At 29.1% G+C, this 25,118-nt stretch overlaps 1 protein-coding gene across 1 annotated transcript in view; it reads left to right on the top strand.

Annotated features, from left to right (window-relative positions):
* Nucleotides 1-25,118, top strand: part of LOC117179121 (protein rhomboid) — a 573,161-nt gene that overhangs the window by 284,194 nt on the left and 263,849 nt on the right. The window contains exon 2 of the mRNA XM_033370792.1: nt 3,974-3,991. The gene's annotated coding sequence lies outside the window, so the exon portion shown is untranslated. The remainder of the gene's footprint in view (nt 1-3,973; nt 3,992-25,118) is intronic.

The following is a 25,118-nucleotide window of genomic DNA, read 5'->3' on the forward strand; positions in this document are numbered from 1 at the left end:
GCTGAAGTCGAAAAGGTCGACTTGAGAATGTCTTAGTTTTGAGACGGAGCCAGACTTCAACTTATGTCTTGGAGACAAGTTTCTATGTCTTGAAGACATAAATTTATCTATTGAGTCAAATTTTTATGACTCCAACACGAGCGGTTTATAACTTCGAGTGTATACCTGTCCTAACAAAAAGGGTCATTCTGGCTCATAAAAGCTAATCTTTGTTAATGATTAAACAATCTTGTATATGTTTATACAATATATATATATATATATATATATATATTCAATCAACTCATTTACTGATTTTCATTGTATTATACTTGTTTGACGATGATACCGAAAATATTGTTTGTTTTTACTTATTTCTAACGGCTTAGGAAATCCTTCTAGAAAGTTACAATTTTTATTATTTTTTTTAAAGAAAATTTGTAAGGATTATACTCGCTCAGACCTATAGATTCTGTTTTTTAAACTAAAAATAACTAATTTAATAATTACAAATTTTTCATTCATCAATTTTAATTTCATTTATGAGGCGAAAAAGGTTCGACCATCTCCGCCAAGTCAAGGCTAGTCTTGAGACAAGTAAACGTCGTCATAGCCAAGACAAGGTTCGACTTGAGACAAGTAAACGCCATCTCACCTTCCGTGGCCATAAAAGTAAGACGAAGGCCTATGTCTCGACTCAGTTTTGAGACGCAGCCAGACATCGATGTTTTGGAGACGAACTTAAGACATAATCAAGTTAACTCAAATCGAAGCATTTTTACTCGGGTGTGTAGTATTACGAAATTTTTCCCTGGACAAACCAGAAATGGGTTTCCAGTTTATTATTTTCGATTTAGTATTTCGAATTTAAAATTTAATGCATAAATGGGTTTCCAGTTTTAATATTTTTAATTTAGTACTTCGAAATTAAATTTAAACGCATATTTTTAGAATCGGGACCAGATTTAAAATTCAGGACTTTTAAGCTTAGTAGTTCTGAAACAGAACACTCATAATGTTAGGCTTTAAATTTAAGATGTAAAATATATTTATTTCGTAATTAAAAATCTATTGAATAAATAAGCTTCAATTTTAAAAATATTTCAAAACTACATTTTAACATGGAAAGTTGCAAGTTTGAATTGTTGAAAATCCTATAATTTTGAATTGTTCATGGCTAAACAATTACCAAACATAATGTTTTTGATCGAACACATTTTTTATTGAAATTACACTCAACTGCCGATAAAAAAAACGGTTTCGGGGCAAACTTGCAAGTAGCCTTGATCCTCCATCGAGGAAATTCAAACGTAAACAGCCAGCAGTGTGGAATCTATGAGGCACCAGACGCGCGTGAGTTACCATTCACTGCCCCTTTGTCGCTATGCTGCTGGATGGTTAAGCAACGGTCTCCAGGCCCCGCGGGCTCTGCCAAGCTTCAGTCTGACTGCGCAACTGCATCGGCCAGCAGTTGTAGGAATTCGTAAATCGGGGGTTATTTGATCGAGAGTTCAGTGTATTGCAAACTGAACTTCAACTGCTTAAAATTTAAGTGTTCTTCGTACGTTTAAGTGTTCTTCCTTTAAAGGTGGAAAAGTTTAATTAATTTCTTTTTTTTGTAGAAATTACGAATTGGCAACATAAAAGCAATACGTATGACAATAAAAGGATGGCAATCATCACTACAAATAATTTTATTCTAATTCTGTACAGAATACTACTTTCAAAAGTGAAAAACCGCTCTTAACAGAAAAAGCTTTCTTGACAGAAGCACCTCTGGAAATTTAAGAAAAGTACGAAAATAATTTTTTAACTTTTACTTCACGGAAAATACATTATTTTGCAATTGGAAAAGGCAGCAGTTTAAAAAAGATTAAGAGTAGCTCTATATCAGCCGCACATATTTTAACTTTTACAAAGTCATATTTAATCACTTCAGGCTGAAAATATCTGAGTTTCATTAAGAAAGCACATAATAAAATTTCAAAATTCTATAGAGTGTGGTCTTTTTCACTTTTAAGCATAGTTTTCCAAACATAATTAGGGTATAATTATTTTCAGTTATGGTTGCCATAATTTTTTGATATTTATTGATATAATGTAACTAATTAGTCATCTATACTCAACCACCAAAATAATTACACTTTTGAAGTTTTAAAAGCCTTGAACGACGGGTCGAACATTTTTTTTAAATTCATAACAAATTGCGCGATTATTTTTCCAGAAAACAAAAGCCTTTCTAATAAACAGTTAATCCATGATTTATCATTCAGAATTATCATTAAGAAAAGTGATTCAAGAAAATCATGAGAAGGAAGTAAGGGGAGGAGTAGTGTGGGAAGGGAGGTGAAGTTAGAGAACGAAAATTATAGGAGAAGAGGGGTAGTAGGTGAAATAAGGAAATATATGGCAGGGGAATATTTGAGCGACTTTATAAACGACTTAATAGGCTACGAAACCCTTTTCTGTAGTTAACTACTCCTTACTTTATCCAAAACTAACTTTCTATCTCCAGTCAGTAAAAAAGGATAAAAACAAAATATGATGTACGCCTTCTAACATTTTCCAGGAAAAATATTAAAATCAAATATTCATCACATATTATTTACCCTCTTTGTGCAGGGGTTAGAAGCAGAAAAGGTGTATCGCCTTGCATCAGCTGTGAATTATTCATGTTTTGTCGGTAATAGAGCGACGGCTTAGACACATATACGTCTCAGTTCGCTGGAGAAAAAGAAAATATAAAACGAATCGGCGTGCATCCATCCACTCTATTTATCAACCTGAAACAGAAAGTAAACGATGACGAAAGAGAGAAAAGACACTGTTTTGGAATGTGTCTGCGCTCGCGCCACTTTCCGTTACAGAGAACGAAAAGATAAGAGGATAGAAACCCAGGAAATGCAAATAGAATAGGACGAAAGAGGGTAGAGGTTTGTCCTTGGGATTTACAGCGACTGTAGACACTCCCTGAATGGAAATTGAAAGAGAAAGAAAAGTTTTCGGAAGATAAGAAAAAAAAGTGAAACTCCATGCACAAAAGATCAATATTAATCTTCCCCAATTGTTTTTAAAGCACTAGCAAACACGCGCGCTATGCGCGCCATCAGTGACTATTTCAATATTTTAAGTACTAAGTTGTTTTGCACTAAAAATGCTAAATTATGTAAGGAATTATTATTAGTTCTTACGGTTTTCCAGTAAAAATAAATGTTTATAATAATAAGGAGGTATTGCAACATGTGCGTCACTGATTCAACTGGGGCTTTACAGGGATAAAATGAATGATACTTCATTACGAGCGTATTTTTGCTTTCGATCCAATAGACATTCATTTAAAATATCTGAGAAACTAAGTCCGAGTGCATAAGAAAACGTGCCTATTCGATTTCGCTATACTTTCTCCCTGTAAAGTCCCAGTCGAATATGCGACGCACATCAAGCAGCCTCTGATAAAAAAACAAAACCACTTGAAAGTTCGTTTATTCATTTTAACTCTACGGCTAACACTATTTGCCTTTTTCAAATTGATCTCACTGAGTGTCATGAATAGGATAGAACCTAATAATGATGTTCTTTTTTATAAAAAATCAAAGTAAATATAAAAAATGAAGCAAACAAACAGAGCAACTGTATTTTAATTAATAAAAGATTATTCGCTGACACTTTCAAAAGTTTTAGCAATCTATAGATTCATTGAAATACTATGATATTAATTTATAAAAATAGGTTCAATAATGCGTCTTTTATAAGTACTTTTATCCCGAGCCAATATTTTGATATTATTGATTTCAATGTCAATATAATGCTTTATATTTTTAAAATATTGCGGAAAACTTGTATTAAAGTTACCAACTTCATTATCTCTTTTGTCTTAATCAACTATATTTTTTATTCTGTTTTGCCCACATGAACATTTTTACATCACTTAAATTTTACAAGATACACAGTTCTAAACAAATATTTAATATTATCATTATCCTTTCTGTTTCAGAAAATCCTGCAACATAAGGTAAAGTGACTTTCAAATGTTTTGAATCTTTATATGTGTTAATTTATTTTGTTGTCTTACTTAAATTGTTATAGATTTCATGAATGTTTTTTTTTTAATTACACTTTTTATCAAAGAAAGCGGATAATTATTCTAAACTAATGTAATTTCAAATTGATCTCATTTTTTTTCTATAAACTTTCTTTGTCTTTATTTACCTATGGACTAATCATTTGATTAAACCAACCTCACGACAAAACAAATGATAAGAACTATGATTTATAAATGACTAAAATATCATCTACGTAATGTTTGTAGAGAATAGGAATAAAATTCAACTTTTCTAGAGCTCTTCTTTTCACATATCCTAAAAACAATGTAAAATTATAGGAGACGACGGAGAACCCAATAGGAAATCCACTTAACTGCTTACAATATTCACTATTAAATGATAAAATCCATATTATTAAAAATGGTTCTAGCAGCTATGAAAAATTCATGCAGACTTATTTAAGTTAAATTATGATATGAATTAAATTTTTATTCACTGTAACCCAACGCAAGTTTTAATGGAATATATCAAACATTGAAACGATGTCCAATGAAACTAAAGAATGTGACAAAGGTACTATAATCTTCTTTAAGGTGTTTTTAGTTCCTGAATATTCTTTACAAATGATGCCGTATTTCCTGAAACAAGTTTCAAGATACTCCATATATACTTTGCTAAGTTATAAGTAGAAAATCCGACCATGGACACAATTATTTCCGCTTCAAACTTGGTTTGTGTGCTTTCGGAAGAACTTTTGTTTCAGTTGTATCCATTAATTTTTTCTCTCTCATTCTTTAGACAAATCGTTACATTTTATTTTCATTATTGGCGCGAGACTAGTTTTTATGTATTTTTATAAACACTGTAATTGATAAGTATGTTTTCAAAAGTTTTATTGCAATTACGCAAAAATGCTACTGCCATGTGGACCTTATCTGTATTTGCAAAAAATACAGCTGTATTTTCTTTTAAATATTGAAAAATTTTCACCAATATTTAATTTTTAATCTTCCCGTTTTACATTTTAATAAAATTTTCATTACTAGCAACGATAACATTAATACACAACGTGTCAACATTAAAAAGAACACATTTATGACTTAATTCTAGACTTCAGCTGTCATATCCTTTTTTATTGATAAAGGCTAAATTAGTCCAAAATAAGTATTTTTATTTTCTAATTAATTAGGCACTTACAAGTACTAATAATTCAATACTCTTGAAATATTCTATAATATTTTAAACCTTTTAAAATTTCCTAAAATATATAACAAATTTCTCTGCAACCCCATAAAGTCCGTGTAAGTAATTTTAAATCTTTATTCCCATCGAACTCTTTGAAAATGTTGTGCAGTCCCTTGAAATACTTTTAAATGCTACGACAATCCTTTTATCCATTTTAAATAGTTTGGGGTTTCTGAACTTTTCTTGAAATCCCTTGAAATCTTTTGAAACTACTTGAAATCTTAAAAAGTTTTGTAATATTCCGTAAAATATTTTGAAATTTATCTATTATTTAATTATTTAATTATTACATTAAAATCCATCTTTTTGGTTGAAAATTAATTGCTGCTGTTAAAAATTATTTTTTTTATAGATAATTTAATCAATTATTTGAAAATTCATATTTTTAAAGAATTTAATAGCTATTAATTAAAAATTGAAATCTTGGTTTATTGAGAAAGTTAAACCACTTAATCAAAAATTTATTTTTTCTTTTGAAGGTTTATCATCACAGTTGGTTAAAAATTTAAATCATAAATTGAATATTCGTCTTTTTGGTTAGAACATTCTTTTTTTTTAATGCAACTGGTTAATCATTATCCTTTATTTTTGCTGGAGGATTGAATTATAATCTCAAGTACAGCCATTCAAAAAGTCAAAATTGTTTGATTCAGGAGTCAAACTTGGGCAAAATGTTTTTCGATTTTCGTGAATATCGTATACTTCGTGAATATCGTATTAGATTCTCACATTCGTTGGGGAGGAGTTAGGATAGGCAAGGAAAAGATATATACACTGGCATACGCAGACGACAGTGTTGATGGACGAAGATGAAGAAGGGATGGCGGGATTAATTACAGGATTAGAGAAATACTTAGATAGGAAAAAGCTAAATGTAAATGTAGAAAAGACAAAGATAATGAGATTTAGAAAAGGAGAGGGAAGGAAGAAAGAAAAGACAGCGGGATGGAAAGGAATAAAGTTAGAAGAAGTCAAAGAGTATAAACATTTGGGATATATCTTGCAAACGAATGGAGATCATACAGCTCATATAAGAGAAAGGATAAAAAAAGCAGCAGGGGTAGTGAAAAAGATATGGGGAATAGGAAAAACAAGGTTCAAGAAAAATTGGAGAAGGAGAATGTAGTTAATTGATACGCTGGTATAGCTGGTATTAGGTTATGGAGCAGACATATGGGGATGTAAAGAAAGGAAAGATATTGAAAGTTTACAAGAAAGGTATATAAGGTGGACACTGGGGGCAGACTGAAGGACGCCAGGATATATGGTGAGAGAAGAAATGAAAAGGGATAAGTTATCTTTAAGAGCGGGAAAGGGGGCATGGAAATTTGAGATGAAGCTAAGGGAGGGAAAGGAATGGGAGTTGGCGAAAAAATGTTTAATGGAGGTAGAAGAGAGGAGAGGGAGGGAGATCGAATTAACGAGATGGGAAGAAAAAAGGAGGGAGATCTTTAATGATAGAGAAATAGAAGACGGAACTGGAGTAAACTATGAAGAATTGGAAAAAAGGGAGAGGGAAAGACAATTAATAGAAAGATGGGGGGGGGGCGATTAAGAAATCAAAATACAATAAATGGTATAAGATGATAAAAAAGGAAGGGGTGCCAAAGTATTTAGAAAAGGGATGGGGAGAGAGAAGGTGGACTAGAATAGCAAAATTTAGATTGGGAAACGAGGTAAGGGAGGGGATGTACTGCGGAAAAGAAGAGAACAGAAAGTGTAGAATATGTGAATGGGAGGAGGAAACATGGGAGTATGTATGGGAAGGATATAGGAGAGGAATGGAAGATACAGGAAGCTGGCAAGAAAATGTGGTTAAGATTCTAGGGGAAGAATGGACATTAATTCAATTAATTAAAATTAAAATAATCTCTCGTTTCCACTCTCGCTTTCGTTCGAGCTCACTCGTTTGCTAATAAGTCCTAAATTGCGCTATCGTAGGAAATAGAAATAAGGAACTAGATATAAGACTTTATCTAAATAGCTGTAAATAATTGTATGTATAGAAAGGATAAGATTGTAAAAAATATAGATATAAACGGAAAGATTGTAACGAATGAAAGTCATGTAAACCCTTAGGGGACACATTATGAATAAAGAAAAGGGCATATTTTTAATCTCAAAAGAAAGCTTATTGTTTTCTCTTTAATAATCTTGAGGTTTAAAAGTAGTATTTATAGTTTTATTTATGAGAATAAGCTATAAGTGGTCTTTGGGAATATAATATCTGTTTTGGTGACTCTTACCTCTTTTAATTACAATAAAACATTTTATCTACTACTATTTCAATAGTTTGTTCACCCCTTATTCATCTGTCATCTCGGTTTTTTGAAAAAATAAATATCTGGCCCTTAAAAATAACAATGAATTTGGCCTTTTTCATAGAATGACTTTCCATAAAACTTGTGCTTTTGGGGTTTTTCATCCAAAACTCTTGAGAGTGAAAAGATCAATTTAATTTTTAGTTGGAAAAAATAATCGTTCGGAAAATAGGCGCGTGCGTGCTTGCCTCATAGGTTTACCGTAGCGCTTAAAACTGTTTTCGTCAGTACAAAATTAAATTTAACGTTCTTATCTCATGTTACTTACGGCAAAGATATAAACATTCTTTTTAGTCCAAAAAAAAACTCATATGCAAAAAGTTCAATTTATCTTTGACTTTCATTTTTTAACGTTAGTTATTAATTTTTTCCAAGAATTGTTGCGACCGTTGAAAATAACCATAAAAAAACCTTTTGTAATTATAGTAGGCAAAATTCGTGTATCGTTATGAAAAGAGTTAAAAATCACTAAAGCACATGATATAGTCTCAAAAACTGCTGATTGCTTATTTTCATCAATAAAAAATCAAATCCTCTCTTTTTAACCTCAAAGGCCTAAAAGAGACTTTCTTTTAAGATTGAACAATGAAAAAATATGCCTTTTTTCAAAAATTCCAATTTGTTTTTGACTTTCATTTTTGTAGGACAAATCTACGTTTTATGATCAATTTATAATACGCGAAACCCCTTATTAAGAATGTGCGTGACGACATTTTTCTTATTGCTATTAGAAAAGCTAAGAGTCGCCAAAAGAGACAATATGCACGAAAATCCCAGAAAATCTTACTCTCTTCATTACGTTAAATATTTTTCCGAATTACGACATTTATTCCCTAGGAGCTGCTACTCAATACTTTACCCAAGTTTGACTTACAAGAAGAGGTCGTGAGATGTGCGTCGCCGATTCGAGTGGCGCTGCGGTTCCAGAACTCAAGAGTAAATACTCAAACCATGATATCTCGAAACGTAGGGCCCATGGGATCAAAATAATAAATACACGCATTATTCATTTTGATGTAATTTTACCTTGTAAATACCCATTCAAATCGGCGACGCATATCTCGCGATTCTTTATTTTTAGACTAGATAAATTTGATTTTTTAACTCGGTACACTTAAGAAATAACACCAAGTATTTGAAAGATTAAAAAATCTTTTTAAATTTTCTTAGAAATTTTATAAAAATTATATTTATATAATCTTGAAAACAAATGGATATGGAAAAAATCGAACCTTTTTATTAAAATTTGCCCCACATTTGGGTGCCCACAACGGTACGGTGCCCCTAATCTAGTGGATAAAGCGGCCCGAGCTGAATTTTATCTTTTATGTGGAATTTGGCTCGAAGTTTCTCAAAAGATAAATATAAAAGCAGGAGGAGATGAGGCGAGAAAAAATGTTGGCCATTGCGAATAAAATAAAGAGCATGCTATGCTCCAGGGTGATTTCTAGAGCAACATATAGTCCCCTACCTCAAAGGACTCAGTAGGGGTGGAAAGAAGTGAATGTGTCGGTATCAGGACCTAAAAGATTCCCCGAAGCGTCGGCACCTTAATAGCTCAGTGGCTCTTTTGTTTGCCAATGCAAAAAGTGGGTTACTGCCTGTGTCTGGAGACTGGAATGGACCTTAGCTTGAGTTAATAACGCGGAAGATGTGCATCGCCAATTTGCATAGTGCATTATGTGCGTCTCTATGGGCACGACTATCGTTCACTACCATGGAGAAAAAAGGTCAAGTGCTGAAAAGGAAATGCACTCTCACAAAAAGTAAATAACTTGGACAGAAGACAGATTGCGGTGTCGATGACACCAAGAGGAAATCATCTTATTGTGGCGAAAAAGTCTGGAATAAATGCAGTTAGGCTAATAAGTATCTCTTGTCAAGGCAAAAAATTTGGAATTTAAATTAATTCCCTTATCATGAAAAATCTGATGCACTGATTCTTTTAATATTCAATTTTTTATAAACAGAGATTACATGTTATAAATAGATTATACATTATAAACTGGTATTTTTCGTCAAAGTGATTTTCATAAATTTCTATTCGATAATTTTTTCATAAGAAAAACAATATATAAAAAAATGATAAAAAAATTGTTGTACTTTATAATACCTATTATCTCAAGTAATAGAAAAGAAAAGCAAGGACAACATTTTTCATCATTGATAAAAATTGGTATCTCAACTTTAAAATTAATTTATAATATTTTGTTAAGCGCATCACACCGTTGCGTTTTTTTGTCAATAAAAATTTTCGACAAAAACACTTACATTGCCAAAAATGGTTCAAAATTGTAAGTCTAATTTTCAAAGACAAATTTTTTTTTTTTTTAATAAGATATTTTTTTTTGAATAGCAGATTCTTTTTTTGTAAATAACAGAAAACTGTTTAAGACTAAAAATCCTCTTCAAAAAATGCGAGCATAACCTAAATGTGATCAAAATCTGTTTACCTTCTTGAAAGCCCAATGATTTTTTATTTAATACATGCGTTGCCCGCAGAGAACGGAAAAATTCTGCAAAAATTACGAATTAATTGATTAAATGATAATCTGAATAATATAACCATATTCAGTATAACATAATCAAACATTTTTTTCAAATTGTGTGTCTTTTTTTTAAATTGAGTAATTATTTTTTAAATCAACCACATCCGACAAAAAATGTAACAGAACCTTAAATTGTTCCAAATATTGTAAATCTTTTGTTAAATTAATCTTCCTCTTTATTTAGTTAATTATAAAAAATACCAATTAAAATAAATCCCTCGATCAATATGAATTAATACACGAAAGAAAAAAAAAGAATTATTTAATAAAAGTACCAAGTTTGCGACTGACTTTTTCTGGTCTGTTGCTCTTGCACATTAACATTAACGTTATATTATTTATAATCAAAATTGTTGAAATATTCAAAATCTTATTCAAATGTAATCATTTTTGTAAATATAAATGTTCTATATTAAACAACAACGTAATTTTTAATTATTTAAAACTTATGAATCTTCTTTGAAATTTGTATGATGTTTAATCCAAACTCTTATTTTCGACAAAAACACTGAAACAAACCGAAATTGTTTAAACTAGTAAAATGTAATATTTTAAACAAAAATCCTTTGATAAAAATCTGATAAGATTGGTGTAAAATTACCAATTTTATGTGTAGCATACCAATAGAATTTCCGATAAAAAACGCTAACGTAAGAAACAATTATTTTTTATAATTTATTATACAATTTGAATGTTTTAATTTAATCGTGCAAGAGTATTTAAAAATTAAAAAATTTTCCTAATTTGCATAAAGTTTCCTATAACTTTTATAATCGAAAGGGATTATTATTTTAAATATTAGATTACATATTTTTAATTTGCTTAAAACTTTAAAATTCCTAAATATCTTTCAAATTTACTCGAAATTTTTATGAAATTGCAAAAAATTTGCACAATTAAAAAAATTAACTTAAAATCTTCCAGAATCTTTTTTGACAAGTTTTAAAATCTTTTGTAATCTTTTTTAATATTCTCTTAAAATTGATTTTTCAGAATAAAAAAATAACATTTTTAATTTTCTGGAAATCCAGGGAACAATTTTATTATTCTCTTAAAGCTTTAGAAAAGGCTTAGAAATCTTCTCAATTCTTTTTGATATCTACAAAAATCTATATTCTATTTTTAAAAAAATTAATCTTCTCAAAATTTAAATTATTTTTTTATTTTTTAAGAACTTCTGGAACTTCTAAATATCTTGTGAAACAATTCATTTTTCCTAAAGATTTTAAAATACTACAAAATTCAGAAAATTGTCGTAAAATCTACTAGAATCTTTCACAAAACGTTTTCAAATTTTTTAAATTAAAATATTTTATTTTATTAAGAGTATTTTCGAAAATTTTAAAATAAATTTCATCATAAGGTTAGATTTTTTTTTAATTTTAAATTATAAAATTAATGGTGCTAAAATTCGTAATCTTTTTAAGAGATAAATTTAATTAAAACATTTTATCATATTCATGCAGTTTCGCAACCAATCAGGTTCTCGAATTTGTGATCGGTTTTCTATTAAAATCTTTTCTGGCTGAAATAAAATTCACTATCCCGAGTCGAAATATAGGCCCTACTTTGACACTTCAAGTGGAAGTATTGTCCCTACTTTGCGGCTGTTTATTCTACTAGCTTCTACGTAGCCACTCCTAAAGATATTTTCATTCTATTTTGCCTCTGTGTAAGCTTCAGTCCCTACATTGAAGGTCTTGCTTCTATATTCTTGAGTTTTACTTATGTCTCCTTTAAAGCTCCATATTCTCCGTAGAATTTTTAAATTTTCTTTAAAAGCTCTTAAATTTTGACGCAGAAAATATGTGGCGTCATTGCCTCAACGCCTGCGTCTTCGTGAGATACTTTGTTGTTTTCTCTAAAATTCCATCATCAAAGTTCGTGAAAGCAACAGTTAAATTGGTTTTAAATAATAAATATTGAAGTGATAACATCGAAATGGGTTCAAGAAGGAAGAAGTTTGCTCTAATCCGGTGGCTGCAAGTTAAAGAAAAATGTAAACCAGCGCTAAGATTTTAGAGATAGTTATAAAGAACCCAGATCCAAACCCCCCCCCCCCCAAAAAAAAGTTATCAAATACACGAGAAGAAACGCCAAAAGAAAAAGGTAAGAAAAATACAATTCTTTTGTACTGAGTTTTTTCTGTGCCACAAAAAAAACTCCCAATTAGTTACCACAGATTCTAAAGAAATAGATTTTCCTTTCACGCAATTTTCTTTTGCATTGAAGAATCACGAAATTCAATGATTTCAGTTTAAAAATGTAGAAAATAGGACAATGTTAAAACCTTGCAAATTGAGTATTTTAAGATTAGATCATTGGAAATTATTTATACTTAAAAGTGTTCAAAATTAAATAATTAAAGATTGCAAACTTTTGAATTTGAACAATTATAAATTCAAAATTATAATTTGACCTTCAAGCTAATTAGGCGAATTGTTATAAAATCAAAGAATAAATTTAATTATACTAAACAAACTTCTAAACTAAATAATAATTTTAAATGGGAAATATTAAAAATGGAAATAAATCTGCACCAGAACCTTGAAACTTAAAGAATTCGAACTTTCTTTTAAACTGACCAAGTTTATATTCACCAAAAATTGTGATATTAAATTTTTTTTTAATCAAAGCCTTTAAAATTTCAATTGTTTGTGTTTAATTCAAATCACATGAAAACTAATAATTTTTAAATTGCTAATTAAACTTTCCCTAATTCACCCGAATTTCTTCAAATTTTAAAAACACGTATTCTCTCAATATTCTTGGTATTCTGGATATCTTTCATAATCTCAAAAAGTTTTGATATTTCAAAATATTCCGAAATATCCCAAAATATTCACACATATTCGGACATATTCCTCAATTTCCTTTTGCGCTCCAAACGTTTTAAAATATGTTTATGTATTGTTGTGTAATTACAAAATATGGTCAAGGGTTTAAAAGGATTTTAATGAATTTCAAAATAATTTAAGAGGATTTAACAATTTTTTTAACTAAAAAATATTAAAGTTTATAAATGAATTTCAAGAGATTTCAAGTAACTTTAAAGAATTTTAAAAGATTTTAGAAGAATTCCAAAAAGTACAAAAGTCTTCAAGAGATTTTAAAGACTTTAAAATACTTATAATGAATTAAAGATATTTTTAGTCATTTAATATAGTTTATAATTTTTAATAATTTTTCAAAAATTCAAAAGAGTTTAAGGATCTTCATGTAATTTAAAAATTTTGTTATGTATTTAAAGAGATTTTTAGGATTTTCAAGGGATTTAACGGGAGTTATTTGATTAAAAAATTTTTGAAGTTATAATCGAATTCCAAAGTTTTCGAATTATATAAAAGAGTTTAAGATATTTTTAATGAATGTAAGAGATTTTAAGTAATTTTTAAGAATTTTTAAGGAATTTTGGCAGAATTTAAATGAGTTTTAAGATTTTAAAGTAATTCTAAAATATGAATAATGTTCTTGAATTCTTTAAAGTCTGTTAAATATTTTGAAATCTTCGGAAATTTGTGGAAATCCTTTAAAATTTATTAAATTTCTGAAAATATATATTGAATTTTTTTCAATCTTTTAAAATATCTTGAAATATTTTTGGATTCGGTTTTAATCTTGATTCAGCACATAAAATATACAATAAAATATGTTATATTTCTAAAATCTGAAATATTAGTAAATATATTATTATAAGCGTAGCAATATTTTTTAAAGACTGGGTCACAAAAATTTACAGATGGCCTTGCACAGCTGTAGGTTATATTTCAGATTTTTTTTACATACTTTAAGCTAGGCTAACCGAGTGGCTTTAGGCGTTAGAAATGCGAAACTATTCGAACCCCCGGGGCGAGTAAAAAGTTTCATAGCGTGTGATTATAAATAGTGTAGTGGTTTTGCAATATAATATAATAATATATAATAATATAATAATCAAGATAGTTAAATAATTGTGTGCTTAAGCATGTGAACAAATATTAGAGCATAATAGTAATAATATAATAATACAGAAGATTAATTTTTTATGGCGAATAATCGGTTCTGATTTTATAGAACTGTTCTTTATAGTTTCGGGACTAGTTAAACGCAATGTAAAACAAAGACGATTTTAACTTTTATTAAACTACTTAGCATATCCTCTGCTATAGGATTAGTTCTATACAATTTAATGGATATTTTTTCCGTGTGAAAAATAACTTGAAACATTAAGCAAATGTCACTATGTCTTCTTCTTGCTTCATTTTATTAATTTTTCGTCAAATAATTTTATTCTGTACAGGAAGGTAGAGTGTGGAGCATTAAATTAGAAACAAAAACTAAGCCTCTATTTTGACGCCCCAAATGGAAGATTCGGACATTTCTACCCATAAGAACGCTAAAGTAGGGGCTAAAGCGCTGAAGTATTAGCGTGAAGAGTATCAAAGTAGGGGTTATATTTCGACTCGGGATGATATTTGTTATTGAGAGTTCATCTATTTTGGTTTAAAAATTAATTACTAGGTCAAAATCGCATAAATTTGGTTAAAAATTCAATTATTTTAGTAGAAAGTGTAACTATTCGATTACAAAGTAACTTTTTTCTTGTAAATTTAAATTTTCGGTTCAAAATTGCAACTCTCGGTAGAAAATGGGACTTCCACTTTCGTTGAAAATTCATGTAATTTATTAAAAATTTAACTATTTCGGTATAAATTTTTTAAATATTTGGTTGAAAGTAGCTATTTGTTTAAAATTTATATTTTCGGTTCAAAACTGCAACTATTACGTAGATAATTCGACTGTTTGTTTAAAAATTTAACAATGTAGTGAATTTGTTTTCTCTTTTAATTCAGAATTTGGTTTTTTGTTTTCAAAATTTGTATCTTTTAGTAAGTACATCACATTTTTTGTAGAAAATGAAATTATTTTGGTAGGCGGTTCAACTATTTGGTTGAAAAGTAGATATTTTGTTTTAAATTCACATTTGCGGGAAAGAATGCAACTGTTTTGTAGAAAATTAGTCTTTTTTGTTTGAAAATTCGGCAATGTAGTGGAATTTTTTTCTTAATCAAAATTCGACTTTTTCGTTTCGAAATTTATCTGTTTGGTAAAAAATCTCATTCTTTCGTTTTTAAAAATTTAACCATTTTGATAGAATATCAATCTGATTTGGTTGAGGGGGTTTCGCTTGAATTGACCTGTGTTGGATTTAAAATTAAAATCTTCTTTCTTTGAAATAATATCAAATATTATATTTTTGGTTGGAAATTCATATATTTTTTTAATTATTATATTATTTTGGTACAAAATTTAATGAGTTAGTTGAAAAAACTAACATTTATTTTGAAAAAATCAATCCTTTTGTTGAATAGTATTTTGGCTTGAAAATTCATCCCTATTAGCAAAAATGTCTGTAGAGCTTCAGCTGCTATTTTGAAAAAATTGTCTTTTCTAGTTGAAAATTTAAACACTTGGTTGAAATTCGACATTCTCTGTCAAAACTTCATGAACTTTTTTTTTGAAATTCAACTTTTTTCTTGAAAATTATTATTTTTGGTTTAAATGTGGTAGAATATTCAATTACAGGTTTCGTTGAAAATGTTTGTCTTCCCTTAAAAATATAGCTATTTTAGCATAAGGTTCAGCCATTAATTTCAAAATTCAGTTTTTTATTGAAAGTTTATCTTTTTAAATCGAAAATTCAACTTTTTTTTTCAAAATGCATTTATTCCGGTAAAGAATTAAATTTTGTTGTTGTTAAAACTTCAACTATTTTATTGAAAATAGTGACAGAAAAATCTTTTCTGGTTGAAAATTAAACTCTTTCGTTGAAAGTTCCTATTTTTGTAGAAAATCCAAATAGTATGTTGAAAAATAACTTATTCTGTTAAAAATATAATATTTTTACTTGAGATGTCAGAAATTAAAATTGTTTCCTGATCTTAAACTTAACCAAATTTCACTGAATTTCACCAAACTAATTTTGAGGTACAATTAATCTTTCTTACAGTCATACAAATAGATTTTCAACTTTTTTATCAGTCGAAAGTTATGAATCGCATAGTACCGTGAAATGGGGGAATAGAATTTCCAAATTGAATATCCTGCCGAACAATGCGGGAAAAAACCCATTCAGTGCCCGATACAAGAGAATATTAATTCTTAGTGAAAAGTCTATGATAGAATATTGAGTTTTAGTCTAAATATATATTATTGTTCACTTGCCAAAATATATTAAATATTTTTTATTTACTTTAACCAAATGATTATTTATTTTTAAATTAAGGTTTTCTAAAAGGTCATATAAGTTATACGGATTCTTAACCTATAAAATTAAGGAAGCAAAACAAGTGACTTTTTAGGTAGCATTAAGTTTCTTTAGGTAGTAACTAACTACTTACAGTTGCAAGAAACGTAACTGTAAGCCGTACTTAAATTACGTATCGGATTATAGGCCCTCTCTAAGACCCCCCCCCCCTGTAACAAACCATAAAACATATTTTTACTCCCCCCCCCCTCTTTCTGTAGGTAATTTTTAGTTTCAAGAAATGTTTGGCTACTTACTGCTAGTTTAATTAAACATTTTAATCTTCTAATACTTTTAACATAAAATCTTTTATAAAAGGAATAACACAGTATTTCAGATACAAATTTAAAATTTTCAAATTATTAATTTATTTTAAGCATAAAATGTCTCCTGCTATAAAATATAAATTTTTAACAAAATAATTGAAAAATAAAATAAGAAAGGCTCGCAAGTTTGAGCGCGCCTAGGGCGCGCGACGGTTGAATCGCGTGCTTCGCGCTCGATAATGGGTTACCTCGGACTTCGCGCTCGGATATTTATTATTTGCATTTGGAATGCTTGAAAAAAACTTTATCAAAAAGATCTCTTTTAGATGGCAGTATTTATATGCGTCTTCATATTCTGAATTGTCTACTTAATTGAATATAGTCAAAGATTAAGTTTCTCAAATCTCTGTAGGCTTTGGGGTACACATTCTCACCGTGACACTCGCGATACGCGCTCGATTTCCGACACATTTGTAAACAGGTTTTGTTGAATTTTTTTTTCTCGTAACTTTCGTCGTTTTTCCACACATTTATTTTTTATTTTATTTTATTTTTTTCAATGTTATTTTTCACGAATAGAACAAAAATTACGCGTCCTATCCAAAAGTGATTCTTAATCAAAATTTGAATTTTCGTTTTTTGAAGAAAATCCAAAAATTTGTTATGATAATCTTGTAGAGCTTTCAAAAAGAAAGGTTTTTCTTTCCTTGACTTTTTTTCATATCGTGCGTTTTTTTTATTTACAATTTTGATTTTCGGTTGATTTGAAAAATTTTGAAAACGCTATAACTCTGATAATTTTCTTTTGATAAAAAAGTCATTTTTCGAGAGTTATCGTGTTTACGGACGGACGGACAGGCAGACAGACAGATAGAAGCCATCTTAAAAATCTGATTTTCGGATTTAGGGGGTCTCGAAACGTGGAGATCCGTTTAAAAACTGTGATGTTAAATTTCCGACAATTCTAATACTTTCTCAATCATAAATAATGAGAATGTAAAAACATGTATTTATGGAAAATCGCAGAATAAAGTTTTCAACAAATAATTTGTTGATAACAAATTTTTTTTTATATTGTATGATACTGAAATATCTTTAACTGATGCTATTTTATGTAACTTAAGCTATTTCAACTATTTCCCTGTTACTGACGAGCACCGGGAATGACAAATAGAAAAAGACCATTTTTTTGTCCTACTTATTTATTTATAAAAAAATTGAAAATTCAATTCAAAAATCACTTAGAAATCTTATTAGCTTTCCTTCCAAATCTTTCGTCGAAATCGGTGAAAGTTTGTGGGCTGTACTTTATTCTGAACCCAACAAGTCATTTTTCTTCCCAACATTCGTTATTTGGCTTAAAATTATCATTTTACTGTGTTTTTTGGAATTTTTTAAATGCTATAACTGTGGTAAATTTTGCTTTTATCAAAAAAAGTCATTTTGATTAATTGTTTTTCATTTCGAATACTATAAATATCAGCAGAGAAAATTTTTTAATTTTGAAAAAAGTGGTTTCAAAAATATTCAAAATGTGCTCACTTTTTGAATATTTATCCAAAATGGCTGTCTAACGAACTCGACTTTCATTTGAAGATAGTTAAATAATTTACCAAAGTAAAATCCAAACAGTCAATTCTTTTGAAAGTTATCGGGCAAACAAAAAAAACATCCACGGACGAACAGACAGACACATTGGTAAAAACCTGTTTTTCGGATTCAGGGGGTCTCAAAACGTGGATATTTGATAAAAACGGGGGGGGGGGGGGGGGGGGGGGGGGGGGGGGGGGGGGATCAAATTTTACACAAATCTAATACCTTCTCTTGATGAGAATGTATAAATGAATTAATTTGTCGTGAATAATGTTTCGGTAATTCTGTTTTTTGTTCGAATCTTGAAAAATAGCATTAAGAACATTAACAAAAAAATAAATTTTTTGAAAACCCACACACGATACGAATAAGAAAATTAAAAACATTAGTTCTGATAAGAATGTGCCTACGCAGCGGGCTGATTCTTTTATTGTTAATATCGTTTTTCACAATCAAAACACAAAATAAGCATGCTATCAAAAAGTGATTTAAATCAAATTTGTGGATCTTTTTAAAATACAGAACTTTTCTCGAGCCATCTTTTAATCTATTTTGCACAGTGTAACCGCAAAATGTAATTTTTGATTTTCTATTATTTTTTGGTGCTGTCAAAATTTGAATTTTCGATTTTTCAAAAAAATTTAAAAAGTTATTGAAACAGTCTTTTAGGACATTTAAAAAGAAATATTTTTCTTCTTTTGCCTTTTTCCTATATCGTGAGTTATTTGGCTAAAAAGGTTAATTTTCAAGTGTTTTTTGAAATTATGTAAATCCTATAACTCTTGTAAATTTTGTTTTTATAGAAAAGAGTTATTAAAATAAATTGTCCGTCTGATTAAACAATATGAATATCCGTACAGACAATATATAAATTTTGAAAAAAAGTGGCCTAAGAAATTTTCAAACTACGCTCACTTTTTGAATTTTCACCCAAAATGGTTGGCAAACAAACTTGAACTTTATTTAAGGACACTTAAATAGTATACCAAAGGCCAATCCAACCTGTCAATTATTTAGAAAGTTATCGTGCTGACAAACTAAAAATCTACAGAATCACACGCACCCACACAGACACACAGATAAGGACTCGCCCACAGCCAGGAGACAGACACAAACGTCAAAACCTGTTTTTCGGATTCATTGGGTCTCAAAACGTGGACATTTTACAAAAACGGGGGGGGGGGGTCAAATTTTACACAAATATAGTACCTTTTCTTGATGAGAATGTAAAAAAAGCATTTCAAAACCAAAAAGACGAAATTTCAACAAATAACTAGTTTTCACTCAAAAAAGAAATGTAAGTGTATCTAAATTGTTGACGCTTGAAGCCTAAAGATGAATTTTCTCTACAAAAATTAAATTTTTAAACAAGAAATTTAACTTTAGAAAAAAATTAATTTTTCACGAAACTGATGCATTTTTATCTCCAAATAATTAAATTTAAATCAAAGGAAACTATTTTGTTTTACGAAAATAGGAGAATTTTTCACTAAAAAACATTAATCTTACAAAAAATGGAAAAGTTAAATTATCAGTTAAAAAACTAATTTTAAACAAAAGAAAGGACTTTTCCACCAAAAAGTTAAATTTTCAACAAAAGATATACGCCTGTAATATAAAAAAATGTTACCAATGTATTTAACTTTGATACAATTAGTTTAATTTTCTTTAAAAATCATTGATTTTAACCAATCAAACATGTAAATTATAAAAAATAGTTGCATTTCATGTTAAAAAATATTTCAGTTACCTTTTATACGATCAAAATATAATATTCCAAACAAGAAAGAAGTTTAAATGAAAAAATTAAATTTTTAATCGAAAAAGATGAATTTTTAACCAAAAAGGATGACTTTTTAACAAAATTAAGAATTCTCTAACAAATAGTTGCATTTTTGTGCAAGAAAGATAAAATTTCTCTTAAAATATATGAATTTATTTTCTTTTAAATTTAAGAACATTGTTTAATATTTATCCAAAAAAGATTCCAGTTGAGTTTTCAAGATCAAAATATGAATTTTGTAACAAAAAATAATTTCTACGAAGAAAATTGAATTTTCAATTTAAAAATATTTTTATCCAAAAAAGGTGGAATTCGTACTCAACCATATGAATTCTTGATAAAAAAACTAACATTTTTTCTTTAATTGAACTTTCACCCAAAAAAGATTTCAGTTCTCTTTTCAACAAGAAAATATTAAATTTAAACAAAAAGTAAATTTTCTACTAAATAGTTAAATTTTCTATTAGAGCTTTTTTATCCAAGAAAGATGTCATTTCTGCTAAAGCAGTTGAATCGTTTTAAGACAACAATACGAATTTTAAACAAAAATTAAATTTTCTAAGAAATTATTGAATTTCCAATAATACAGTTACAATTTTATCCAAGAAAGATACAATATTTCTACTAACAAATATGAACTTTTAAATAAAAAAGAGAAATTTTCATCTAAAATATATTTCATCCATAAAATATTTTAGTTGACTTATCAGCAAAAAATATTAATTTTCAACAAAATCTTAATATTCTACGAAAATAATTGAATTTTAAACGCAAAAAGAAGAATTTGAAAAAGCTACAGTTGAATTTGCAACCAAAGAGGATGTATTTTTATGAAAATTGTGGAATTTACAATAAAATATTAAAATTTATAAGTAGCCCAACCCCCGAGCTGTGACATAATTTAAGTAATTGTCCTAAATAGTTACTGAAAAAAGTAGCTCGCCGAACACTATAGCAATCAATGGGGTGGCATATATTATTTAAGGGATAATTAATACGACTAAATGAAACGATTCCGAATTATCAAAGATTTCCCAGACAAGTTTACTTAAAAATAGATCATCTATAATACTTTAATTTCAAAGAAGACACATTTTCCCAGTATTTTTTAAAACCTTATTCTTAATATGACAGGTTAAGATCCATACCTAATATTTTTAGAAGAAATGTTGTCAAAAATTTGGGTAGTCATGTTAAATTCTGTCATAACTTATTGTGCAAAATAAAAAATATAGCAATTCGATTATAGTCGGAATCATATCTGAAATTTAGCTGTGACAGATCCAACTCAATGTTACAGGTACATTCAGAATATGCTTATACTTCTGAAACGAATAAGTTGAAGCGAAAAATAGAGGGTAGGCTAAAGAGAAAGAAAATACTCGTAGACGAGTTGTCGATAAAAAATTCCAATACTTGCTTTACACAAAGTTCCCCTATAGTTCTGAGCTCCTCTATAAAAGAAAAAGGGAATTGTTTGAAAAGGAAGAAATGTGGAGAGAGAATTTGAGGAAGTTTCGATAACAATTTTTGAGAAAGTAAGTCCAGCGTATTTTCGTCGTTACGGCTTTTGCCATCTTTTCGCAGTCGTTTAGGAAATCTAATATCGATCCATAAAGTGGATTTACGAAGCTGACTGGACGTAATATGGATCTTTAACAACTTCGACATCTTTCTTCTTTTCATGCTCTCGTAAAAATCAGCAAACGACGAGCGAAAGCTGAGTCTCCTTCGATCCAACCGGAAGCCGCTTTTAGAACTCAAATAAAATGCCTAGTATTGCACTGACATGCTTTATGGTAAATGAAATGAGATAAAGGTGCTAAAAAAATTACAATAAAATTTATGTTACATTTTATCACTTTCCTTCAGAAAAAAATGAACAACTTTATGATACGCATGTGAAGACTACTTTGTTTGCTCATGGTTAATTACCAATATATTTGATTTTTTATAGAGGATGTCAGAAACAGTCAAAAAGATCAATCCGAGTGCCTTGAATCAAGGAGCTTTTTATTCTGAGGAACAAACCCGAAAGAGTTCTGCTTCGGATGAAAACGCTTTTCTTTTTTGTTTTCCGATCGTAAGCACCACGGCCATGTGAATAATTTTTGTTGGATTTTCCCGCATAGTAAAAAAATATTTTTTATTTCCTAATATGTAGATCACCCGCTTTCTTAATATATCTCCCGCTTGCTTAACCCATTCGAAGACAGCAGCATCAGAAATAATATCTCTATTTTGTAGCCATATGCATGCATAAGCGAAATTTAAAATAATTTTCTATATCTTGCATGCCATTTACCATCATTATCTGTTGTAAATATTTGTGTACGAAAAAAAATCATTTTCAATAAGTGTGCCAATAGTTACCAATCTAATTTTTGAAGCGACGCATGCGCAGTATGGAAAGATACCAAAATTAAGAGCACTGCAGTCTCTCTGCCGAGCCAATACGATAGAAAAAGAGGTTTGAAAGCCATCGTATAGAATTTGATCGCATTAAATAATGCGATTGGTCAGATCGGCTTCGAGCATCGGAGCCCCACTGCTGCTCGACGAGAACCCACTCTCATGCTTATTCGTTATGCAAACGAGTATCCCTCCCACTTAAGAATAATCTGAGGCAACGTGACGCAGTTTTAAAGAACAGCCTTTTATCGCTACGCTCCTGTTTATTCACGCTTGACTGAACATGGACTATCTATCCGTTCAAACTGGTGCTATAAAAGCGCTAAATGGCTGTTGTCGATTGTTTGACATTTAATTTTAAAAATCCTACACAAACATTTGAGGAATGTACAATGTCCAAGCGCGTAGTGCGAGGTAAATGCATTATCGGGTACGAAGCGCGAGACCCAAGAGATGCGCATTCTAGGCGTGCTCAAACTTGCGAGCTAGAAAATTCAAATGATTGGTTAAATTTAAATCCTTTTTGTTTGAAAATCATTTTATAGTCGAAAATACAGGATAAATTATTTAACCGTTATATTATTCTTAAGAATGTAAGATTGCTTAATTTTCTAAAAAACTTAATCGGCTTAAAAAGGGAAAGCCGCACATTTTAAATCAGTCAGTCGTCCGAACGAACAATATTTTTTTTTTTTAATTCTACTCTAACATTGTTAAAAAGTTCAAAATAAAGATTAAAACAAATATTAAACAAGATTTTTTTCAAACGAATTCGCGTTTATTAATATTAGGAAAATTCGGCTTGTTCAATATTTTTCTTTTATTACAATATATTTTATAGATAATACTGTAGACCTCACTATAGTGCAAAAATTAAATTTGAATTTCACAGTCTTGGAGAAAAAATAATCAATTTGAAAACGCTGCCCTTCCTACAAAAATCGGCTTTTAAAATGGAAATACACATAAATTCATACAAACATTTTTCTGTAATCTGAAAAGTATATGTAATGTTACCTCCTCTAAGTAAGATAACCAGGTTTTTTATAATTTGTGAAGCTTACCAGCTGAATGTATGTATCGTAAAAACGTACAACAAAAAAATGTGCAAAACTTCCAGAATTCTTTATCTTTTCTACGTAAGCATTTATCAACTTCTGAAATGCTTTCAATCAAAGAAAAAGATGACCAGGTAACGTTTCTCTTCAATATCAAGAAATAAAAAAATTTCTTTTTATAAAATAATAAGTAAAATTTTATGTTGAGTTTAGGTTAGTGTGTTAATAGCGCAAAATTAATTTTTGATTTTGGAAGCTTATTATTTTTTCATTAAAACAAAGACAGCTACAGCTTTAAAACATGTTCGCTTGGACTGCAAATTTATCCAGACTTAATTCCTGTATGTATTTTTATTTGGAAAATTAACAAATATGATAAAAAGTGTATGTGTGAAAAACAGCGTTTGACGAGATAAATTCCAATCAAGTCGCTCTGTTTGTTACATCTAACATTTTCTCCGTCAATGCACATCTTACAATATTTGCCACCAAAATTTGTTTTCATGTATAATATTTTTTTTCTTGTTTAAAACTCAAAAATATTCGATACGTATTTTTTTATTTCAATATAACACCTAAAGTTTTCGAGAAAATTAAAAGAAAATGTATGTTCATAAAAAAGTAGATTTTTTCCATAAAATGTGGACCTTTTCCTCAGCTTTCGAATAAATTATACGAAAATCTACTTTAATTATTCATTTAATTATATAAATCAAATATTTATAAACAAGTAGGTGTTTTTTTATTAATTTGGTCCTGTTTTTAAAAATTTTTTATTTTTATTTCAAAAAGTGGTATTAAATAACCAGCATAAAAATAAACGATTTTGCAAGTGGATGGTTGTGTTTTACTTATCGCGTAGGCTCCGAGCATGTCTCGCTGCGGTACATGTCGCGCGCGCGAGCCGCTATTCAAAAATGCATTGCTTCGAAAGTATTTTAATAACCTCTCCTAAATTTTAACCAGATCAAGAAAAACGTTTAGTCTTAGCTCTTAGTTCTTTATTTAAAATTTAAAAGATTTAAAAAACAGACCGAAATTGAAAAAAAAATCTATTTGTTTATAAATATTTGATTTATATTATTGAATAAATAATTAAAGTGAATTTTACTATACTTTATTCGAAAGCTGAGGAAAAGCCCCACATTTAATTTTCTGCATGAATTTGCATATCTTTGCTTAATATTGCAGCATAATAAATTAAAAAGGGTACTTTTTATGAACATACAATTTTTTTTATTTTCTTTTAAACTTTGCGTGGCATATGTGAAAGAAAAATTGTTGTGGCAAATATTGTGTAGAATGTCCCATATATAAAAATCAAAAAAAAATTAAGCAAGTTTGTGGTCTGATTTTTTCAATAGTGCATTAATAAACTATTTATTTTACATTTATTATTATTGGAATTTACAACTTATCATAAAAATATCTGGTGATCCTCGCCAGCTGGCGCATTCTCAGCAATTGATGACTTTACCCTATACCAAATGCTTTGATGTAAGCGTCTCCATAAAAAACCCCTATGGATTGCCCATTAAACACACTACCGATTTGAGCTATTTTTGACCCATATCACCTTGATA

Source organism: Belonocnema kinseyi, chromosome 8 (genome assembly GCF_010883055.1).
Source record: "Belonocnema kinseyi isolate 2016_QV_RU_SX_M_011 chromosome 8, B_treatae_v1, whole genome shotgun sequence".
In the NCBI taxonomy this organism is placed as follows: Eukaryota; Metazoa; Arthropoda; class Insecta; order Hymenoptera; family Cynipidae; genus Belonocnema; species Belonocnema kinseyi.